Source organism: Callithrix jacchus, chromosome 4 (genome assembly GCF_049354715.1).
Source record: "Callithrix jacchus isolate 240 chromosome 4, calJac240_pri, whole genome shotgun sequence".
Lineage (NCBI taxonomy): Eukaryota > Metazoa > Chordata > Mammalia > Primates > Cebidae > Callithrix > Callithrix jacchus.
In genome coordinates, this window is record NC_133505.1 from 149,818,787 (window position 1) to 149,834,178 (window position 15,392).

Below are 15,392 nucleotides of genomic sequence, written 5' to 3' on the forward strand. Positions count from 1 at the left end.
ACTGTAAGCATACCTCAATATTTTATTTATTACTCATTTCACTAGCTTGATGTGGTCTCAGTTCTTGTTTAGATTCCTGCTCTAAGGAATTGAATTATAAAAGTGAAGTAGAAAGCCCTGTGCAGGCTATGAAACACAGGTCAATCTTGGGAAAAATAGGTGTTGGGACCAGCAGCTTTCTGAGACATAACTTAGCAAATCAAAAGAAAAATAGACTTTTGCATCCAGCCTTGATGGAATAATAGGACCCAGATTTATGTTCCCACTATAAACAACTGGAGCATTGGACAAAATATATGAACAACTGTCTTTAGACGTTTGGCAATGAACTCTGTATGTTTGTGATCCCTAATAAAACAGCAAGAAATAAAAAGAATGTTGCATTACTGACCTGTGGCAAGCTAATCTAACGTATGTGTTGTATTAGTCTGTTTTCATGCTGCTGATAAAAACATACCTGAGACTGAGTGATTTATAAAGAAAAAGAGGTTTAATGGACTCACAGTTCCACATGGCTGGGGAGGCCTCAAAATCATGGCAAAAGGTGAAAGGCGCTTCTTACACAGCATCGGGCAAGACAGAATGAGGATCAAATGCAAGGGATTTCCCCTTATAAAATCATCAGATCTCTTGAGCCTTACAGCCACGCGAATAGTATGGGAGAAACTGCCCCCATGATCCAATTATCTTCCACCAGCTTCCTCCTGCAACACACGGGGATTGTGAAAACTACAATTCAAGATGAGATTTGGGTGGGGACACAGCCAAAGCTTACCATGTGTAATTTTAGTTATGGGGAAATACATGGATAGTGGAAAAACTTTTGTAAATTTGATGAAAACTGTAAATGCACGGATTCAAGAAACTCAACAAATCCCAAGACAGACAGACATATACACATGAAAATACAAACATGCCAAAGCCCATGATAATTAAAATGCTGATAATCAGTGATGGTAAGAAAAAAAATTTAATGAGAGAAAAAGACATTACCTACAGATGAATTGTAAAAGAGTAACTACAGATCTAGTGCCAGAAATCCTGTGAGTCAAAAGTCATCTATAAAGTACTAAATAAAAAGCACTCGCAGAGGGGCAGGGTGGCTCACACCTGTAATCTCAACACTTTGGGAGGTTGAGGCAGGTGGATCACGAGGTCAAGACAGCAAGACCATCCTGGCCAACATGGTGAATCCCTGTCTCTACTAAAATACAAAAATTTAGCCGGGTATGGTGATACGAGCCTGTATTCCCAGCTACTCGGGAGGCTGGGGCAGGGGAATTGCTTGAACCTGTAAGGCAGAGGTTGTAATGAGCCGAGATCACCTCCACTGCACTCCAGCCTGGCAACAGAGCAAGACTCTGTCTCAAAAAATAAAAACAAAAACAACAACCAAAAAAAAAAAAAACCACTCACGACCTAGCCATATCCAGCAGAAATATCCTTTAATAATAAAGAATAAATATAAAGTATTTTAGACAAGCAAAAGCTGAAAAACAATTTGTCACTAGCAAATCTGTACTACAGAAATGTTAAATGTTCTTCAGGAAAATTATGTAATAAACTTAAATCTTTGCACAATATTAAAATTGAAAAGTATAGAAATAGTAAATTTGAATAAACAAAATTTTCTCTCATTTTTTGATTCCTTAAAAGATAATTGTCAGTGAAAAAATAGCATCAATATATGTTTTGTAATACATGTAGGAGTGAAGTCTACTAAAAAAATACAGGTTGAGTATCCCTTGGCCAAAATGCTGGGACCAGAAGTGTTTTGGATTTTGGATTTTTTTGAATATTGAAATATTTAAATATACATAATGAGGTATCTTGGGAATGGGACCCATGTCTGAAGACAAAATTAATCCATGTTTTATATACACCTTATATACATAGCCTGAAGGTAATTTTATGCAATATATTTAATATTTTTGTGCATGAAACAAAGATTGTATACATTGAATTATAGAAGTCAAAGATGTCAGGTATGGAATTTTCCACTTGCAGCATCAATTTGGTGCTCAAAATATTTTAAACTTTTGAGTATTTCAAATTTCAGACAAAAGAGATGAAAAAAGATGTATCCTGTTGTACAGTTCTTACTTTATATGGAAAGAGGCAGAATATTAATTGAAGGTAGACTGTGAAAAGTTAGTGAAGCATATTAAACCTTAAAGCAAACAGTTTTAGAAAGGGGGAGACAGTAAGTTATAGTGCCAATGAAATAGACTAATATAAAAGACTTGATTTATATAACAGAAGGCAGGAAGAGAGAAAAAGAACTCAAAACAAGTAGGTCAAAGAGAACATAAATAGTAAGATGACAAATTTCAACATAACTCTATTAATAATTACATTAAACCCAACTGGTATAAACAGTCTAATTAAAAGGCAGAGATTGTAAGACTGAATAAAAAATATGACCTACTACTTATATACCACCTACAAGAAATTCACCTTAAATATCAAAAAAGGATAAAAGTAAAAGGATAATAAAAAATGTAACATGCAAACACTGATCATAATAAAGCTGAACGGTGTCTTTTAAGATTATATAAGAATTCAAAATAAGAAATATCACCAGGGATAAAGAGGGCATTTAATAAGATTGAAGTGGTCAATTTATCAAAATATCGTATCTGTTATCAAGCCATAACAGACCTGAAGTCACCATTCACTAATTCTGTGATCTTAAAGCATGTGATTCAGCTTTCTTAGTCTAAGTTTCTTAATTTTATAAAATGGGACTACTGCTTGACAGGATTATTGCTATTAAAAGTACTCTGAGTTCTATGTGAAATGTGAAATTATTTCTCTACCCATTTTCATATGTTTATTTTTAATTTTTTAACTCTTCATTTTAAAATCATTTCAGATTTATAAAACAGCTACAAAAAATCTTTGTATATTTTCACCAAAATTTTCCAAAAGTTAGCATCTTATATAAGTAAATTATCAAAATCAAGAGATTAAACACTGATTCAGTACAACTATCAAACATTCTTCAAAGTTTTACCGATTGTCTATCTAATGTCATTTTCATTGTCCAGGGTCCAATTCATGTTCACAGATCGCTTTTAGCTGCCATATATACCTACTCTCCTTTATTCTAGAACTGATTCTCAGTGCTTCTTTGTTCCTGTCACTTTTGAAGAGCACTGGTCAGTTATATTTTGAAATATTTCTAAATTTAGGGTTATCTTTTTTTTTTTTTTTTTAATTTGAGACAGTTTCGCTCTGTCACCCAGGCTGGAGTGCAGTGACGCAATCTTGGCTCACTGAAACCTCCTCCCAGGTTCAAGCGGTTCCCCTGCCTCAGCCTCCTGAGTAGCTGGGATTACAGGCATGCACCACTTCATCAGTCTAATTTTTGTATTTTTAGTAGAGACGGGGTTTTACCATGTCAACCAGGCTGGACCCAAACTTCTGATCTCAAGTGATACACCAGCCTTGGCCTCCCAAAGTGCTGGGATTATAGGCATGAACCACCACGTCTGACCAAATTTAGGGTTATCTGGTAGATTCCACAATTAAATATACATTAACTGTTCTGAGTAAAAATATCACAAGAATTATGCCATGTCCTTTTGAGTGCAGCATGTCATGAGACACAGGCCATTTATTTGTCTCTTATTGGTGATTTTAACTGATTCCTTGGTTAAGGTGGTGTCTTCCAGCTTCTTCACCTTAAAGTTACTATTTTTCCCATTATTATAGTAATTTTTAAAACCCTCAAAAACTGTACACTGTCATATTTTCCCACCCAGCTTGGCAGATACAGAGAGAGGGAAGGAGGAAAGTGGGTAGAGAGAGAGAGAGAAAGAGAGATAATGTGAGAGCAAGTGGATTCTTGACATATTTTTAGAAGTACATTGTATCAATTTCTGTATTTCCATATTTTTTCTTAAACTACTTTAATTTAAAAAAAAAGAGATAGAAGGAATCTACTCTATCCTCATCCCAATCAGGTTGGAGCTAACTTAGACTTGCCTAAGATAAAGAATCCCCCAGAGATGGGCATGGTGGGTTATGCCTATAATTTCAGAGTTTTGGGGAGCCAAGGCAGAAGAATCCCTTGAGGCCAGGAGTTTAAGGCTACCATGAGCTATGATTGCTCCATAGCACTCCAAGCTGGGCAACAGAGAGAGAGAGAGAGAGAGAGAGACCCCATTTCTGAAAAAAAAAAGGATCCCCTGGGCACCTGCATTGTGCTGATATGAATGCCTGTTTGGGTGGGAAAGTTTAAGGCCTCTATAAGAGGAACAAGGGAATCTCAAGTGGGTTTTTCTCCAGGTGGCATGTAATTTTCCCCTCCATAAGGGAGTCATGTAAGCTGAAGTCTCTCATTCTGCCCTAGGAAGTTATTCTTGAACTCAAGCACAGGAGGAGTTTCCTTTCCAGGATGTTGAGCAAGTCCACTTTTATCTGATAACTTCATCCTGGATTCATTTTGGCTCTGAAAGCTGCTCCTCCCACGTGGTCTGCAAATCAACACACCCTCATCCTACTCTGCATGTTTATGTCACTGCTTCATCTGATGATTTTTTGTAATGGTCAGATCTGTTGCTTATCTGCCTTGTAGGAGGCCATGGAGATGAGTGAGGTATTATGTGTTCAAAGGAAAGAAAAACATGTCCCACTCTGAGCCACATTCTCTGTCAGGGGCACAACATCACTGAAATCATCTGCCTAGATGCCTCATGATTTAATCATAGGCGATATCATTTTACGTGTAGGAAATTATAGTTTCTGAAGAGTGAAGGGACTTAGTGAAAACACAATTGAAAATGTAAATAATCCAAATTTAGAACTCAAATTTTCAGATTGTAAGGACTCTGTTAAAAACACTACCAGCTCTCAGATCTATGAAGCACCTAAGAAAGTTGTATTAAGATGAGCAAGAACCAGTTTCATATTTAAACAAAATTGCAGTATTCTAGACTCTAAAGCACAGGCAGAACTAATTCTTCCCATGGTGGAATGCATTTAATTAGGAGTAAGTCTATGTGTAACAATTTAAATAATAACTTTATAGCTACTGACTTTACATTTGTATCAGAGCTGAGTTCTGACCATGATTTTAAATTTTTAAAAAATAATATTTATCCTTTTTTTGTTCAAAAGCAACACAAAAACGATGTAAAATTTGAAATTGTAGAAAAAAATGTAAGTAATCATAAATCTGTAATTATCATTATATTAAAATATGAGATGACTCCTACTTCTTTGATAAAGCTTCTTTTTACACTTATGAAGCTTTTCCTGTGAAGTTATACAACCTGAGTTTTAATGACAGTAAAGCATTCTATTGGATGGTTGTATCATAATTTATGTAAATGTACCCCATAATTTATGTAAGTAAATCCCATATCTACAAAAAAAATAAACAAATTAGTCAGGCATGGTAGCACATACCTGCAGTCCCAGCTACCCACTAGGCTGAGGTAGGAGGATCATTTGAGCCTGGGAGGTGAAAGCTTCAGTGAGCCATGATCATATCACTGCACTCCAGCCTGAATGACAGAGCAAGACTCAAATAAAATCCAAAACCTAACAATGATTAAATTAATATTCAGATCTTTACGTACATTCACAATAGGTGAAATAGGTATAAAATTTAAACATTTTTGTCACATATTTCTGTATTTTCTCTAGAAAGATTTACCCCAAGTTGCACTCTTCAAGTATTGTCTGTTTCTTTATTTCTTTGTTATGACTATGAGGAGTGCATCTGGCTGCAGAGAACAGAGAACCTGACCACAGCAGTAAAAATAAGAGGTCTGTCTGTCTCAGACCACAGGAAGGCCAGAGGTTATCAATCTTTTCATCTTTTTCATTCAGTAGTGTTTCCCTTGCATTTGCCTGTATGCTACCTGTATTAGTCCCTTCTCATACTGCTATAAATAACTGCCCGAGACTGGGTAATTTATAAAGGAAGAGGTTAAATTGACTCACAGTTCCACATGGCTAGGAAGGCCTCAGGAAACTCATAATCATGATGGAAAGGGAAGCAAGCAAGTCCTTCTTCACATGATGGCAGGAAGGAGAAGTGTAGAGCAAAGGGGGACAAGCCCCTTATAAAACCATCATATCTCATGAGAACTCACGATCACAAGAACAGCAGCATGGGGGTAACCACCCCCATAATTTAATTACCTTCCACCCGGTCCTTCCCATGACACATGAGGATTATGGAAACTACAATTCAAGATGAGATTTGGGTAAGGACACAGCCAAACCATACATATTAAACCATGCTTTTTAAAAGTTGGGAAAACTGGCTAGCCATGTGCAAAAAGCTGAAACTGTACCCCTTCCTTATACAAAAATTAACTCAAGATGGATTAAAGATTTAAACATAAGACCTAACACCACAAAAACCCTAGAAGAAAACCTAGGCAATATCATTCAGGACATAGGCATAGACAAGGACTTCATGACTAAAACACCAAAAGCAATGGCAACAAAAGCCTAAATAGACAAATGGGAGCTAATTAAACTTAAGAGCTTCTGCACAGCAAAATAAACAAAAAACAAACAACCTCATCAAAAAGTGGGCAAAGGATATGAACAGACATTTTTCAAAAGAGGACATTTATGCAGCCAACAATCATATGAAAAAATGCTCATCATCACTGGTCATTAGAGAAATGCAACTCAAAACCACACTGAGATACCATCTCACAGCAGTTAGAATGGCAATCATTAAAAAATCTGGAGATGACAGATGCTGGAGAGGATGTGGAGAAATAGGAACACTTTTACACTGTTGGTGTAAGTGTAAATTAGCTCAACCATTGTGGAAGACAGTGTGGCGATTCCTCAAGGATCTAGAAATAGAAATATCATTTGACCCAGCAATCCCATTACTGGGTATATACCCAAAGGATTATAAATCATTCTATTATAAAGACACATGCACACATATGTTCATTGTGGCACTGTTTACAACAGCAAAGACTTGGAACCAACCCAAATGCCCAACTTTCTGGATAAAGAAAATGTGGCACATATACACCATGGAATTCTATGCAGCCATAAAAAAGGATGGGTTCATGCCCTTTGCAGGGACATGGATGAAGCTGGAAACCATCATTTCAGCAAACTGACAGAAGAACAGAAAATCCAACACCTCATGTTCTCACTCATAAGTGGGTGTTGAACAATAAGAACACATGGACATAGGGAGAAGAACATCACACACTGGGGCCTGTCGGGGGGGTGGGGGAGGTTAGGGGAGGGAAAGCAGGGGGAGGGGGGATTGGAGAGGAATAACATTAGGAGAAATACCTAACATAGGTGACGGGGGGAGGGGTGGATGCAGCAAACTACCATGACTTGTATACCTATGTAACAATCCTGCACGATTTGTACACGTACCCCAGAACTTAAAGTATAATTTAAAAAAGAATGTTATTGTGGATATAGAGAAATAGCCATGTGAGTTGAGCACCCCACACCAGGAGGAATCAATTTCTCTACTTTGGATGTTACCAGTTACAACTGTTTTAATTAAAGCATAACTTAGAATAAAAAAAAGTTGACATCAAAAAGTGGCTACAATTATATAATAATTTTATTCTAATTATTCCCTACTTTTCCTTTTTTGGTTATTTAATTAATCCTGTTTTGGACAGCTTTATGTATAATTTTTAGTTTACATCTTGGATTATTAGAGTCCTGTGACTGAGGATTTCCACCTATTTTGATATCATGATCTAGTATTCTAAATTTTTTTAAAAATTATTTTTAAATGAAATTTGTCTTCTAGAATAGTCTTAGTTTCATAAGGAAGTTGAAAAGATAGTACAGAGAGTTTCCATGAACACCACACCCAGTTTCCCTAATTGTTAACATTTTCTGTTACTATGGTACATTTGTCACAACCAATGAATCAATATCGATACATCATTATTACTAAAGTTTATATTTATTCGTATGTTCTTAGATTTTACCTGTTGTCCTTTTTCTGTTCCAGAAACCCACCAAGAATGCCACCATCTCCCTGCACTGTCTTTAGGCTGTGTCAGTTTCTCAGACTTCCCTTGCTTTTGACGACCTTACCAGTTTTCATGAATGTTTGGTCAGGCATTTTGCAGAATAGTTCTCAATTTGGACTTGTATGATGTTTTCCTCATAATTAGATGGTGGTTACAAATTTTGGAGAGGAAAAAACACAGAGGTAGAATGCCATTTTCCTCATATTATATGAAAGGTTCATGATATCAACATGGCCTGTCACGGGTGCCAAACACGATTATGTGGCTGAAGCAGAGTTCTTTTCCATTGTGAGTTGCTCTATCCCCTTTCATCGTGTTCTGTTGTTTAGAAGGAAGTCATTATGTGCAGCCCATACTAATGGGGGTTGTGGGGTGGGGAGTTATTCTCCACATCTTTGAGGGGATATCTTATACGTTATTTGGAATTCTTTTGTAAGTTTTAGTTATTTATTCAATCATTTTTTAAGTGTTCAGAGGATGCACAAATCAGCCACTGGAAGAGAATATTCAATCATTTATTTAATAACTCATGGATATTTGTGTTATACTTAGGGATGAAATGTAATACTGCACTATCTGCTTTCTTGCTCCAATTGCTTCAGCTGTGGTCATTGGGATCTCTTTCTGTTGGCTCCGGTGTTCCTTTGACATACTCCCATTTTTGTTTTGTTTTGAGCACTCCCTTATTTTATGACACTGATACTCCAGACATGTCTTGTATATTTCCTGCCCCATTCCTAGAATCAGCCATTTCTCCAAGGAGCCTGATGTTTTTTACTGGATAATAGTGAGTGTGCTTAATACTTTGTAACCTGTAATTAGCAATATATTTCTTTCTAATTTTAATCCCGTTCTCATTGCAAATAAAAATTCTTATACAGACACATAAAATATCTGCAGTTAAGACCTATTCTTTGTGTCTTGTTCTTGACAGAAATAGAGCAATGCTGTTCTCAAGCATATGCTGGATTTCTCTTAATATTAACATGACTAAGGGTGATGCATGGATTGCTGCTTACTGCGCAGAATGTCTTTTCACCCTTTCAGAGGTCTAACTGAAATCTCAGCCTCAGCCTTCCAGTCACTTCTTATAAGCTCTGTGAATTGCACAGGAGGAGGGACAAGGTCCACTCTGTCATTCAGCCTCACCTTAGTAAACCCAGCCATAAAAAGCTACTTCAATTCTTGTTTCTCTAACTTCACACCTTCCATTAAATAACCCCAAGATTCTGCCTCTGAAAAATAAATTTTATATATCAAGGTAATAAAACAGCAAAACACATCCTGATTTGAGGCTCCATTTTGTACCATTCCATTTGTAACACTATTTTTATGAAATGACAAGACAAAAAGAACAAATTTAAGAAATGTGAAGAACCACATTCATTTTTATGCTGGTATTATAGGCATTGTACCACGATCAAGACCATTGGCATCAGAGCTAAAATAAGAACAGAGAGGTAGTGCAGTGGAGAATTCATCAGTTACATTAACAGCAAATTGCACACTAATCCTTTATCTATTATTTATAGTATCAATAAGTATATCCTGTCTCGACTACAGAGTACTTAAACTCAAAGGTGTCAGTAATAACAAAGAATAACATTATTAAATAATAATAAACACCAATTAAAATTAACATGAATGGAGTATAAGACAAAGCACCTTACAGATTGTGTTTATAAACCTAGCCTATTTTATGAAGTTGTTATGGGAATTATAATTTATCATAGCTGATAAATCTGATTTTGACAATTGTGTAAACAAAAACTCAGATTATTAGAATTAAAATTTTTTTGCTTGAAAAAGGATCCATATATGAGTAAAATTTAAAGCTTATATAATCAATATTTTAGTATTTCCAGATTTTTTACGTTTTCAAATTTGTATCTTATTAGTGTCACGTCAAATAAAAAGAGCTAAAGCAAGTGCTTTATCTTGACCAGATTTAACAATCATTACTTCTATAGCTGCAAACAAAGCTTATCCACAGAATTTAACTTATATTCAGATATAAACGGCCCCTAAATGCTCCTCAATTTTCTTTCATTTAGACAAAAAACAAGTTTCCCCCTTTTGCTGAGTTGTTCAGTTAAAGGCTGTTTCATTTGGAGAGTGAGGCTGTTGGTTCCCAGTGAGAATGGGCAAGGCAGAGCCAGCCCTGACAGAAGAGGGAGCCACTCTGCCTCCTAGGAAGCTGACTCAGGTTCCAAGGCTTTGGCCCTTGGGCATTTACCCAGAGGAAATTTGTTGAGTGTAATCATGATCGAATCTGACCACATTTATTTCATGTAGGAACTCCTTGGCATGTGTTTCAGAGGACTGGGGTGAGAGTGGAGATCCATGACATATTACCAGGGTCTCCATGAACATGTGGGTCAGGGACAGGAGGTAAAGGTGTCCATAGCAAAACAAGGCCTTAGCTGGTAGACTAGATTTCAGAGACAGGATTCTAATATCCACCAGGAAATTTGCCTGGAAGAAAAGCATGCTCCTAGGTTTCTGAGGGAAGAAACAGATAGGTTATTTAACAAAGATCTTAAGTTAGATTAATGCAGAGGCCAACTTTAGAATCAGTGGCACAAAGCAAGGTTAAGCCTGGGGACAAGACCACCTTCTTTTAAGAGGCTGACACTGAAGGACATGTGACTAGGGTGTGAGCATAGGAGTCAAAATTCAGCAGAAGACATTGATCCTAGATTAAATTAAAAGCAAAGGGGTCTTAGCCTTAGAAAAGTAGCTGCTGGAACAGAGCACATGGAAGGCCTATACTTTGGGACTGACTGGCTAACTCAGCAGCTTTTAGTATGGGGTCAACTTAATGGGACTAGATATTAAGAATGGGACTTGATACTGAGGCTTCTGCCTGGGGGATTAGCACAGTTTAAATATGGCCACAGGGGTGGACTTGCTCTTGTATATGGGATGTTGGAGTCCCAGCTGTGGGGAAGTGGGAATTATGGAGACTGAAATCAGAAGACATGATGACTAAAAGTAATGTCACATCCTGAATTGGATCCTGAGGCAGAAAGAAGTCATTAGGTCAAAAGTAAAAATATCTGAATCAAGTTTGAAGGTTAGTTAATTTTAAAATGTCAATATACATTCACTAATTGTTACACATGAATCATAGAGATGTGATATGTTAGCAATAAGACAAACTGGGTACAAGTTATATAGCAACCTTCTGTACGATCATCAGGAACTTTTTTGTAAATCTGAAACTTTTCAAAAGTAAAAGTTTATTTTTTAAAAATCAGGCACCTTATTATCTTTCTCTTCTTTTTCCTTTTCTCATGTAAACACTTTTCCCTATTCAAGGAGAAAATAGCATTTCCATTTCACTTTATCTGAGTGCTTAGTATCTTCTCAGTAACATGACATTTATGGGATTTTTTGTCTATATCATATATAAAAATGGGACCATTTTGCTTACATACTACTCTGTCTTAGTCTGGTCAGGCTGCTGTAACAAAGTGACTTACATGTAATAGCAATTTATTTCTCATAGTTCAAAATGCCAGGAAGTTCAAGATCAAGGTGCCAGCAGATTTGCTACCAGGTGAGGGCCCACTCTGGTTAGTAGAAGGCATCTTTTCCACCCTCACTTGGAGGAAGGGGTAAGGGATGTATCTTGGGCCTCTTGCAATAGGCAAATTCTATTCATGAGCGTTCCATCTTCATGATCTAATTATTTCCCAAAGGTCTTACCTCTTAATACTGTCACATTAGAGAAGTTTTTAACATATTAATTTTTGATATACAAACACTCAAATCATAGTATAATATCTTTGAGTTGTTCAATATCAAAAAACATGTGCTATGACTTCAGTTATAATATTAATTGAAAAAGTGCTTTATAATGTGAACAAAGCATATTTTTAAAATGGTGTTTAAAAACAGAATAAATTTGCTTTAAAGTCAATAAAGGTTACTTTTTTTTGAGACGGAGTTTCGCTCTTGTTACCCAGGCTGGAGTGCAATGGCGCGATCTTGGCTCACCATCAACCTCCGCCTCCTGGGTTCAGGCAATTCTCCTGCCTCAGCCTCCTGAGTAGCTGGGATTACAGGCACGCGCCACCATGCCCAGCTTATTTTTTGTATTTTTAGTAGAGACGAGGTTTCACCATGTTGACCAGGATGGTCTCTATGTCTTGACCTCGTGATCCACCCACCTCAGCCTCCCAAAGTGCTGGGATTACAGGCTTGAGCCACCACACCCAGCCAAAGGTTACTTTTTAAATTAATACTTGACATCATTTTAAATTTAATTTATCCCTTCACTTCCTTCTTTCATCTCTCTCTTTCTACCTGTTGCATTTTAAAAAGCTTAGAGTTGTCACACCTTTGACACCATCTGCTTCAATTCTATCTTTTGATAAAGAAATGGAAGTTCAGGGTTTTGATAAGCTACCCAAAATGAGCTATGCAATTCCACATATTAATAAATGAATAAACTGGGCCTAGAGCCAGTAGTCTACCTGTATTAGTCCATTTTTATGCTGCTGATAAAGACATACCCAAGACTAGGAAATCTACCAAAAAAAAAAAAAAAAAAAAAAGAAGCTTATTGAACTTAACAGTTCCATGTGGCTGGGGAGGTCTCACAATCATGGTGGAAAGCAAGGAGGCACAAGTCACATTTTATGTGGATAGCAGTAGGCAAAGAGAACTTGTGCAGGGAAACTCCCGTTTTTAAAACCAGCAGATCTCATAAGACCCATTAACTATCACAAGAACAGCATGGGAACGACCAGCCACCATGATTCAGTCATCTTTCATTGGGTCCCTCCTACAACACATGGGAATTATGGGAGCTACAAGATGAGATTTGGGTGAGGACACAGAATCAATCCATATGACTCTCTCCTAACCAAAAGCACACTTTACTGCACAGTCTTGCCTTCATCCTACAAAAATTACTTTGTTTCCAGAGTTACTCTTGAAATTTCTCTTACTATAAAGATAAAGACAAGTTTGTGTCTATGGCCATTTGCCTGGACTTTATCATCTATTGTTCCAGCAAGACTGATGTGAATCCTTTTACAGCTTAACTTTATTACCTCTTTAAAAGGAAATGCTGAGAAAAATTCTCATACTTAGATAAAAGTGCTAAAATTTTAAGTGTAAACGGCAAGGTTGTTTTTAAAATCAGCTCTCCAAAGAGTTATAAAGCAGTAAAGGAAATGAAATGTGTTAGCCTTGAAGGTGATGCTATAAAGATATACAGTTACGTGTAGGAAGAAACATGTTCATTTGTATATTCTGGGCTACTTGCTATGATTTTCCCTGAGAGAATTTCTGTTTCTATTCCAAGTGGTCTGTGTTCCAAAACAGCTACCAAAGTTTATTGCTAATGTTCTTTCCATTCCCTACAAGTCAATGTCCTGCCGCATTAACGAGGTGTTTTCATGTATTTAGAGCATCTCTTCTGTATCCACCTATCCCCAAACTACAGCTACCGGGGGAGAAGGGGGGCGTTCCCTGACAGCAGCTGCTGTCACCTTACGTGTCCTCTAGGGATGGTTCAAGAAACAATGGAAGAGTATTTAGAAGTGATGGAAAATATGGCTTGACAGGTCAGATTATGGTTATGATAGGCCTGGGATCCTGGATTTGTTGGTTGGGGGGGCCCTACCTTGCCATAGCTACTTAGTTTAATTTGGGGCTTGGTGACTCTCTGGCGCCACACTCTGGCATCTGATCATCAGCAAAGCCCTTTGGACTCCATCAAGCAGTTCAGTGCAGATCATCACAGAGAAACCCATGGAGAAAACAACATAAAAATCTCTGTGAAATGTATCATATTTCAGAGATATAGGACTGACCTGAGTAATTTTCTTTCAAAATTTGTTTTCTTCATGTATTTAAAGTCAGAGTTAGGCATAAGTTTAGCTTTGAGTTCCCATTTGTAGCATCTACTTCTTAATTTTCATTTTTATTTTCTTCTATATACAAAGAACATAGGCCTCATGGAACACATTTATTCAAAAGGAATAGTGAAACTCTCCACCCCATTCTTACACCATGTCTGAGAGAAAACCACTGATAGCAATGAACACAATTGATAGCAATTGGTCTATATCCTTCCAGCTTTTGGACTGTGTTTATGCAAATATGCACATAAATATACTACCAAAAATATATCATACTGTGTGTGCACGTGTAACCTGCATTTGCCTTTTTACTAAACAATTTACATTAGGTATCTTTCTATATCAATACACAGAGTCATTTCACTCTTTTTAATAGCCACGTAGTATTCTACTCTATTATACAGAATTATTATAATCTATTTAACCAGGCCCCCAATCATAGGGATTTGGATTAGTTTCAAATTTTTAATAAAAGTACCATCATTATACATATATCTGTGATTACTTGGAGCTCTATTTTTGCAGAATAAATTTCTAGAAGAGAAAGAAAATATATCAATTTGTGCTTCCATCAAGAATGTATGAAAGTCCATATTTTCTTCCTATTGTTTTGCCTAACTATGTAAATATTTAATACATTTTGGTCTTTGTTAGTTTAACTAAAATTTATTTTTACTTTATTATAATTGAGTTTAATTGAGTATATCTTTTAAGAGCTATGTTTAATAATGATCTATGTTACTTCTTTGTGAATTCTGTGTTCATATTTATTATTTTCTGTAGTGGTATTTTCCTTTATTGTACAAATTTGTGAAAGATAATATTAACACATTGTCTGTCATTGCAATTTCCCTCATTTTGTCACTTGTCTTTTATCTTGTTTACATAGTCATTTCATTCATCTGGTACATTTTTCACTGGTACATTTATTACTTTTGTTATTTTTAAGGCATTAACAAATCTAGAGAAATCTTAGGATATGATTTTGAAGTAGGAATATAAATTCATTTCTTCCCAATTAGGTAGACAAAATTTGCAGCTGATTCATTGAACAATATGTCTTTTCTCCACTAATATGAAATGTCGCTTTTATGATATAGCAAATCCCATATACATTAAGGTCTATTTTTTATTATGAATAACCCACTGACCTATTGATTTATATCTCTATTAGTATCAGGGTGTTTTAATTGCAGTATTTTATAATATGTTTTAATAAATTACAGATCAAGATTTCATTAATAATTTGTATATTGCTCATAGCATTCTAACTTATTTATTATATTCCAAATGAAATTTTAAACTATATTTTCAAGGGTCTGAAAATGCTAAATTTAGTTTTTAATTGTAATTGCAATAATTTTATTATAACTTATTACTTTATACTCTTCACCCAATATAGTTGTGTTCCTTCATTTGTTGTAGCCTGCCTTTTGTGTTTAATTGAAAGTCTTGTTATTGGATTTATTTCTAGGTATGTTTATTGGTGTTATTAATGAGTCTTGTTTTCCATTTC

General features: G+C 36.0%; 1 long non-coding RNA gene across 2 annotated transcripts in view; it reads right to left on the reverse strand.

Moving 5' to 3' along the window:
* Nucleotides 1-15,392, reverse strand: part of LOC118152999 (uncharacterized) — a 53,752-nt gene that overhangs the window by 15,658 nt on the left and 22,702 nt on the right. For both annotated transcript variants that reach the window (XR_013534583.1, XR_004742120.3), the window contains 2 exons: nucleotides 5,416-5,513; nucleotides 504-704 (listed from right to left, as the gene is read on the reverse strand). This is a non-coding gene — a long non-coding RNA (uncharacterized LOC118152999). The remainder of the gene's footprint in view (nucleotides 1-503; nucleotides 705-5,415; nucleotides 5,514-15,392) is intronic.